Source organism: Pollicipes pollicipes, unplaced genomic scaffold (assembly GCF_011947565.3).
Source record: "Pollicipes pollicipes isolate AB1234 unplaced genomic scaffold, Ppol_2.1 Scaffold_4002;HRSCAF=4701_pilon_pilon_pilon, whole genome shotgun sequence".
Lineage (NCBI taxonomy): Eukaryota > Metazoa > Arthropoda > Thecostraca > Pollicipedomorpha > Pollicipedidae > Pollicipes > Pollicipes pollicipes.
This window is the reverse complement of record NW_023596420.1, coordinates 25823774-25832763: the sequence shown is the minus strand read 5'-3', so window position 1 is coordinate 25832763 and position 8990 is coordinate 25823774.

Here is an 8990-nt window from a genome sequence, read left to right as displayed (position 1 = left end):
GGGCAGGGGGCACATGCCCGCTCGACTCCTTCATCGTCTGGAGGCTCTGGAGGCGAAAGTAGAACAGACCATTGCGGGGTCTGGTTAACTGGGCCATGCCCCCAAGATGGTGCAAGGCAGGAAACAATGAATCATTTCTTAATTTAAAAGAAAATCTAAGTGGCGTTGACTCTGGCATGACTGGCATCCTGCAGCAATAACGTCAGAGCGAGGAGACGAGTTTAGACTGGCCAGGAAATGAGCGGAAAGCAGTGGGCTTCCCTAGAGAACGCAGTGCGCTCGACCGCTTTGGAATGGATGTATAATGGTCCAAGTGGCTAATCTGTGTCAAATGATAACTGGTCGTAACCATTTGACCCGTACCCAGTTGACCTCAGGAGCTTGCCGAGAGCCTCCACCATGCCGACGAAGGGAAACACCGACGAAGGGCTTTCGCGATAGGCCCGAACGGTTGGCGTTGGCTGTCTTGCAAGACTCCATACTCGTACATGATTATTACAGGCCATTGCAGTGGAGGTGGAAAAGCTGCTCCCTCTCAGACCGGGATTGACTGGAGCGAGGATGTTGATGGCCGCCAAATTTCTTGAGAGGCCCCCGTACTGGCCATGATGGAGGCGAAATGGCAAAACTGAAGAAGACTTGCCGTGGAGATGCCAGGGGACTGGAGGACCCAGCTGGCTATGGTCTGTAATATTACGGATGGCAGCACACCGAGTGTGAAATAGCACCGCTCGGGGGCGTCTGGCCCAGCGAAATTACGCCCCGTCTACGCACGTCAAGCTGTGTGGGAGCCGCTAGCCGAAATATATGGTACTTCAAAGGGGTGTCGGTTTGCATTCTTTTGAGGGTCTCATCCTCACACCGGTGAGAGCCGCTCATGGATGGTCTTGATCCAATATAAGCTACTGTGTTATGTGAAAAAAGGAAAGGTGAAATATCGTCTGCGCTTACGTAATTTGCACTTCCTTTGTAAGCCATCACTACCATCCTGCTCAAGTAAATGACTCTCTCAAAAATGCGATTCAATTTAAGAAAACGATTGCTCTGCTTTGACATGTTAGCCTAATTTATTGGGCAACGCATTTGAGGGGATGCTACACAGTCGGACCACCGGCTCAGCGCCTGAGCATGCCCACAAACGGACGCTCCGTCTGTTATATCGCGGCTCCCGAAGATGAATGGTTCTGGTGGTACTTGGAATGACGGGATGCAGTTTCTCTGCGGAAACACGGGATTTGATCAGGACAGTATGCCACTGAAGAACAACGATTTGTGCAAAGCAGAAGGCCTAAGTGAAGTTAGACACCCGCCGCCGAACACAGCAAAACAGTACTGGTTGCAAATCACATTGCCAGTGGGATCCCACGGCTACCAACAAATATGAACATTGGCCGATTTATATAACAAATATAGGAATAGAGGACTCAGCTGCGATTGCCTTTGTCTGGACTTGGTGCATAACTATCACGCTTTCAACGCTCAATTTAACAGAGGATTGTCTGTTACGTATTCTGCGATCTTCATCCAAACTTTGCTATGACATTCTTGCATTATTCAAATCGGCGTTATACAGTCTTGTTTCAGGAGACTGCTCCCAATATTGTGGGTCATAGGGAAGCCCGTATTGCTATCAACTACACTACAATAAAGTCATTGGTCATGAATGACGGAGTGGGGGTTCACCAATCGTCAGTAATCTAGCTACCATTTGCCAAGATTGACAGTGTGCATTTCGCGGGTAGGAGAGGAATAGGTCGTGGTTAGTTCTTTGCATTATATTGTGCTGTGGATTCTGACAAGTTTCAGTCACTGAAGACCAAAGTGCTTATTTTCTATCCCACCTGCCAGGAACTCTGCACAATCTTGTCATTTACAATGGGAGGCCGAGAGCGTGACCAGATTGAGTACGAAAAGAACTTAGGGGTTATGATTTCCAGGGATATGAAGGCTAATATATGAACGCAGGAATTTGAAGGCAGTGTGGGGCTGCTAAGAGCAAGGCACTTCGGATGCTGGGACTTATTAACAGGAACGTCCATTACAGGAGTAGGAATGTTGCCAAAAAACTGTACTTGGCTTAATTCAGACCACATTTATGGTATCGTGTACAGGCCTGGTCCCCATGCTTCCAAAAACATATAGGTAGGCTGGGGAGAGCAGAACAAAGAGCAAGTAGAATGATAAATGGGATTGACAACTAAGAATATAAGGTTTGGTTTAAGGCCCTGTATTTGCATTCACTGAAACATTGCGGACTTAAAAGAGATCAGACAGAGGTATTCAAGATTATGAAAGGGGCAAACAAGGTAGATCTTCAAGGAGCGCTTGAAATCAGGCCAAGACTTAGAGGAAACCGGTTTCATTTAACGAAAGGCCGGAGTAGAACTATGAAGAGGCAGATGTTATTTAATCAGAGAGCCGTGAATCACTGGAATGGACTGCCAAACGAATTTGTAGTGATTTCCCTCCCTAGCAACATTTAATAACGGCTTGGACAAGTTCTATCGGTCTCAGGATCTCATTTCAAGCTAAATTCAGGCAGGTCACGTGGTAAGATTGATGTCAAGGATGGGTGCGGAGCCTGAAGTAGGCGATTCTCGATGGCCCTTGTGGCTTTTTGTGGGCCTGATGTCTATATGTGCATCATACATCTGGATCGCGGAATTCTAGATTCGTAAGTATAAATTATATTAATTGTGACAACGGATGACGACTGGATAGTCTGAGGCTTTGGAGTACAATGATGTTGGGTCATGCCAATAAGTACCTGCGCATAATTTTCTATCGCGCCCAGCTTCTACCCTATTGTTCCCGCGGCTCATAAGTTACCACACGGTTACCGGATCTGCCGTGCCGATCCAAGATGTCCCAACTCATCACGCTGCTCGGAGAGGTGCCTGCTGCGTGGTCATGACGGCGACTGGCCCGGGCGTCGGCGACCCGCTGCCCGCGGCCCGCTGACCCGGGCGAGCTCCGCGTCCGAACGGGTGGCCGCACCTAGCCTGGAGCAGCTATTGGACCGCTCCACGTGACATGTGCGCGAGGTCTCCTGGAGCTCAGAAACACTTCACATGCAGGTGGCCATCGCCCGCCCAAGTGTTTCCCGGCCACCGGCTGCACGCGGCCGCGCCGGCACACCACCGGCCATCTGCTGACGTCGGGCAGCGGGCGGCGGACACGTGCGACCAGAAGGCAGCTGTTCCGGTCTTGCGTAGTCGAAAGAGCTGTCTTCTGACGTAGCTCTACAACACCAGCGTCCGCCCGCTCTGCCCCTCCCGTCCTGGACAGCACGACCTCGCGCAAGACCCCAAGATCATACTGTAAGGCCGGCCTGGGAGGAGGGGGGGGGGGGGGGGGAGGGGACTACCTGGTACATCTGCCAAACAGGCGAATGTCCTGGCGAACCCGTCGGATCTCCGAATCAAGATAGTGGGGACTGCAGCTGCCTCGATATCAGCGGTGACGGCGCCTTAGCCGACAATGGCCGTGCGGACGCTGAATGTGCGATCCCTGCCCGCGGGTACGTCATCGCCCGGGCAGCGCTGCCCGCGAGGCACGGACAGCAGCGGTGCCAGCGGCCGCGGCGACCGTTTGTTGACTGGTCCCAGCCGGTGTATCGCTGTGTGTGGAGGGTAAACAGTGTCAAAGGTGCAACCAAGCCGAACAGATTTGCTGTTATTGATTGGGGAGGGGAAGCACTGTGTTGTTGTATATTGTTTAGTTCTCTCACGCTTGATACCGGGGTCAGACTTGTAGGATGGTCCTCAAAGTCCTAGGGGGTTGACGTATTGTGGCCAAGACTGCGCTGAGGTCGATCCCTGGTGGCCGGCCGACCCAGCCGACCCGGTGACCGTTTCTCGCACCAGGAGGTGGTTGGACCAACCCGCCTGACATCGCAGGTGGAGAATGGGGCATGGGAAATGTGTCAGTGGCCACACCAAATTTGACGAAACATAATCCAACTTTTCCTTGATAAACCTATAGTTTTTCGCATTAGGTCCAAACTTTTTGGTTGGATGGACAACTGTGATCAGCCCCAAGCTAGGCCATGCTTTTTGCGTGATCCCTGACCGCACCAGCCAATCGTAAAATTCCGAGCTCATGACAGAATTTTGGAGTGAATTGTAACGTGCCCAAATCTCGGCATGGCACGTTCTGTCCTCTATTTTTTTTTGGGGGGGGGGGCGGCCACTGCCATTGGCGGCATTTCCAATTATGAGCACGAAGCCACGCCTGAGGCGATTCGAACTCGCCCAACCACGGGCGGTTGCATCAGAAGGCAGGTGCTCCAACCAACTCAGCGATTGGTACGAATCTTGCAATGACGAAATGGTTCGTTCGGTGCTTGGCGGAAGTTAACTAAATTTTGTCATTTTGCCGGTACAAATACCCGCTCCAGTAGGTTTGGTACCCCCAATTTTCTCATGATTCTCCACCCACCCTTTCTCCAGGGCGGAAAAGGAGAAATGATGCAACCTACCTTCCAAACGTCACAAAATGGATTTCCCTCCGGATTCAAAACACTTTCTTTCTAAAGTTGGGGATGAGGGTTGAGGGCTCAAAACCCATTTCTTCCCTTCCCCACCTGAATAAACAATTACATCCCTAGAGGAAATATGCATTACGCTGTCGGTACTCCGTGTTTCAAGTTGTTATGATAATGGATGTATCATCATAAGCACTTAATAATGCTTCGTGGAGTTCCGCCTGCTGTTGGCCATTTGGAAATTTCGTCTTCCGTTTTGTTTTGTTTAGTTCTTTTGCTTGTCGCAGTCGACTTTAAGTCCTTCAACTTTTTCAGTTATGCTTTATCCAGTTCGGCTATTACTCCGGCCGGATTTGTTCTTCGACTTCTTAAAATTATAGTTCAAGCTCAGTCGATTCTTGGCTGCTCGAGTTTTTGTTTCCATTTCTATTTTTAGCCCAGGGGATTTTTTATCCATGTCGACTTTTGGAGGTTTGATTTTTTCGTCTTGCTTTTTGAAGTTATTTTCATTCGGCTTTTCGTCCGTACATCGCTTCAGGTGCGTTCCTTGTGGTTATGCCGTAAAGTCTGGCTTTTTGCGAGAAGCGCTTGTCGGATGAGCGAGGGCGAGCCTAAATAAGAGGACCCATGGATGCAAGATAGTGAAACACATTGAATCCACAGGCACATCCGAGTGCACTCACTCGGCAACATTCCCTTGCATGCTGGACGTCAAATCATGAAGGCTTCCTCGTCTTAAATGCTTCGATTTTAGATGTTGGTTTCCAAATGGTTGGTATGTGCGGCTTTAAGTTCCGGGTACCTGCTAAGCATAGGTTTTTCCATTCACCCTGAACCTACCACAAACCTGTGCGCCCAGTTAAAGGGAGTATTCCACATATGTATGGAGTTTTGAACTGAAACAGACAGTGAAGATCATTCAGTGCAGTTCACGGCCCTGCCGCTCTTAAGACCCAACCCCTCTAGTTTCTGAGCTACACGCCTGCGAAGATGTGCAGACCATTACAAGATCACCAAAAATCCATGACGCCAAAACGACGCCATTCAAATCCTGCCATTTCATTGGCCATGCGGCGATCAAGGCAACATGACAACAACAAGGCCACGGTAATAAAATACAACAACAACAAAAAAACGGAGCATTCCCTTTAGACGGGTAATTTGCCATCGCCTTTTTGCCAGACAGGACTGTGGAGCATTTTACGTGCCGCAAAATGCTGCACCACGACCGCTCCGCGCCTGGGTTTGACTATCTGCTTGCTTACTTTTATCGATTCGACGTTCATACGAGCTAAAAAAAAAATACCACCAACTTGTTTTCAATCTTACTGACCTTTGTCGACTCTTATCCTTTCCGACTGCCTGCGTTAAATTGTTTCCATTCGACTTTTCATTCGACTTTTTGTCCGGGAGCTGGGTTTTGCTACTGTTTACCGTAGTTTCCCATGCACTCTATATCTGTTAACAACTAGGTCACCATCTTATAAGCCTAGAGCAGAAAAACCTCATTTTGCCGAAATGGAGGTCCTAATATAGAATGAACATAGCACGAAATAACGCATCCTGTAAATGCATGTTCCAGATCTGTCATATTCTGGGGATTCCCCCCTTGCAGATTCCTTGAAGATAATTTTATACATTTGGGCATATTCAGGTAAGCATCAGGCATGATGAAATAAGGTCACTTGCAACTTTTGGTTTGATATGGGCTTTCGAGTGAAAAAGCTATTCTTGGCAACACAATATAATTGTTTAGTAAACATGTTCCTTAATACGCCACTGTTTGACTGCGTCATAAAACGTTTGTATGAGGTCAAAGTGGATGCCAGACTGGTCATACGAAATAGTCACCGTAGTGGACGGGCTGACTCACGTGTAGTACGTTAACTCGCCGAGAGGTGTCGTGGTTCGGTGCGCTGTTTTCAGAAACCAAATATCGTCAAGTGCGTGTGTTTTGGGTCATTTTCCTGACGTTCTTGTATATTTGTCGGTGATTTTATGCTGTTTACTTGCAGTTGCATACTCGGTTATGATGCTTTTCTAAGCTAGTCGCTTCCCAGCCTTATCTCCGTCATAAATCGTACCATTGTCAACCTTCCTGTATTGTGTATTATAAAAACGTTATTCGTGTTCGATCCGTCTTTTAACCTTTCTTGCTTTCCCACGCGTCCTCGCGATGTGCCACATGCCCGGGGCACGGCGCGAAGACGCGTGCTGCATGCGCCAGCCAACGAGGCGTGCTCATGTGCTTATGTGCCAAGTGCTTATGATTCGCAGCCTTAAAATGATCACTTCTGGTCGAAAGAGCTCGAATCCAAACAACGAAACGCCAAACAACCATTGTGTTCGAAACCTGTACCGGACGCGTTTCATTGGTTGAAAGTCAGTTGAAGTCCGTTGGAGCCAGAAATCGTGCTGACGTACGCCAGTCATGAATAACTCGATAATACTATTCTGCCTGGCCTTGAGCACCTCACGGCCAGTGAGGTGGCAGCATTTGTGTGACGGTTTTTGGCTTGGGTGCACGCTTGGGTGGTCTAAAGATGGTCTGCACAATAAAATTTGCACACGCTAGCAGACGTTAAGGTCAGAAATCAGAGGTTTTAAGTCTTGAAAAGGGACAGGGCTGTGAACTCCAACGCGTAGTCTTCAAAACGGCTATCTCAGTTCAGAACACCATGCAAGCATGGGGAACACTCCTTTACATAATAAAAGCATTTGGCGTCGCACCACACTCACTCCAAGCATGCGCATTCGTCGTGCCCACATCACCTCATTCATTCTTGGCTCGCACACGGGTAGGGCCTCCCTCTTTGCCCTCCCCCTCCCCTGGGATGTTTGCGTTTTCGTTGTTCACCGTATTTACCTAGGAATGCTTGCATATTAACTGTTCACTGCATGCCTGGCCGTCGTACAATGCTGCACAGATCGATGGTACCCATAACGTCTCTCCTTTACGTTAAGTCTCTCCCGGATCTTTGTATCCTCAAGATGTGATGAAGGAATGCCTAAATATTTTTTGACGCTATGCAATTCTGTTTCGGCTATGTTTCTCTTTACCCACATGAGCATATCCGATCAGCACACCAGAAAGAACACCATCGCTCCAGATATAAGGACCGTTTCATAATATAATGACCTTACTTCAGAAATGTTTCGAAAAAAACAAATGGGTGCAAATGAATGTCTACATTCGATGAGCGCGGTCTTAACTCATGACTTACATTACCAGACTTGTACTTGTGAACTAGATTCTACTTATGCGGGTTCGATTCAGACGCTTACACAGCATATGACGTTCAGTTCGATCCTGACTTAGAGTTGAAGGACATATTTGAATCGCATCGATACCGATCTCAGGAAATATGCTTTAATCCCGTAATCGATTCCGATGAAACAGACTTGCAGTTCTACTTTTCATTGCGTGTTACACTGTAATTTTCTATTCCAACTACAATCAGATCTTTGTGGTTTGTAAAATTCTAAAATTATGTTTCAACGAAGTTCTCGGATCACCACACTGATGTATATGATGCATTCGATAATGAATAGGTGACTTTTGAAGCCATAATAGTAAGCTAAATGTTTTATTGAAGCCTAGATAAAATGGTGCTGACCTGTTCTCTGTTAAAAGGGCGTGTACCATATTTGCATGGGGTTTTGAACTGAGAACTCATCTTGAAGGTCATTCAGTGCAGTCCACAGCCGTGCTCTTCTTGGCCATGGCCATTGACCATGCGGCGATCGAGATCCAATAAAAATGCAATTGTCAAGTCTTTCATAACTGGCTTTAGTTAAGAACGATTTCCAGATCAAACTGCCGTCAACTGGCTCTAAGTCATTGTTGAACAAGGCAAGGTGATGCAATCAAATAATGATATATCGAGGAGTATATTCACTAAACAGAAAATTGTATTGTCTATATCAGCCTTTTCGACATAGAGCTATACCAATAGTTATAGGTTAACATATTTCATGATATCTGATGCTTGCTTCAATATCTTCAACTGTGGCACATTTCATTCGGGACTTACGGCTTATAGATGAGCAAGCATCAGAAGAAGAGTAGATGGGGCATGAGTGTTCGGCTTTCACCATCATCAGGTGGGCAGAGAGGGGAAAGGGGGAAAGAAAAAGGAGGCGGAATACCTACCATACCTCTTCTTTTGCCGTAACTGGACTCAGCACCAGCGCCGACTCTCTATTGTCCCAAGGAACGCTGCATAATGGCATTCACATATTAACTTAGAATGCTGCTCTTAAAGAGCGTAGGCTGGGTAAAGCAAATATTGGGCTAGTTAGCGTAGCTCTTCCAGTGACAACCTCGCCCGTGCCACTAATTCCAAAAGTAAATAGAGGTACGGCTTCCAAGTCCAAATTTTCTTTTTTTCAAGAATTTCGCTCCACCGCTTTCACCAACAGCCATTCCGACAACAGCGTCTATACGTATAGCCAACACCAGCAGTAATATATTCATTTAGCTAGTTTGAATCTCTCTCGTCAA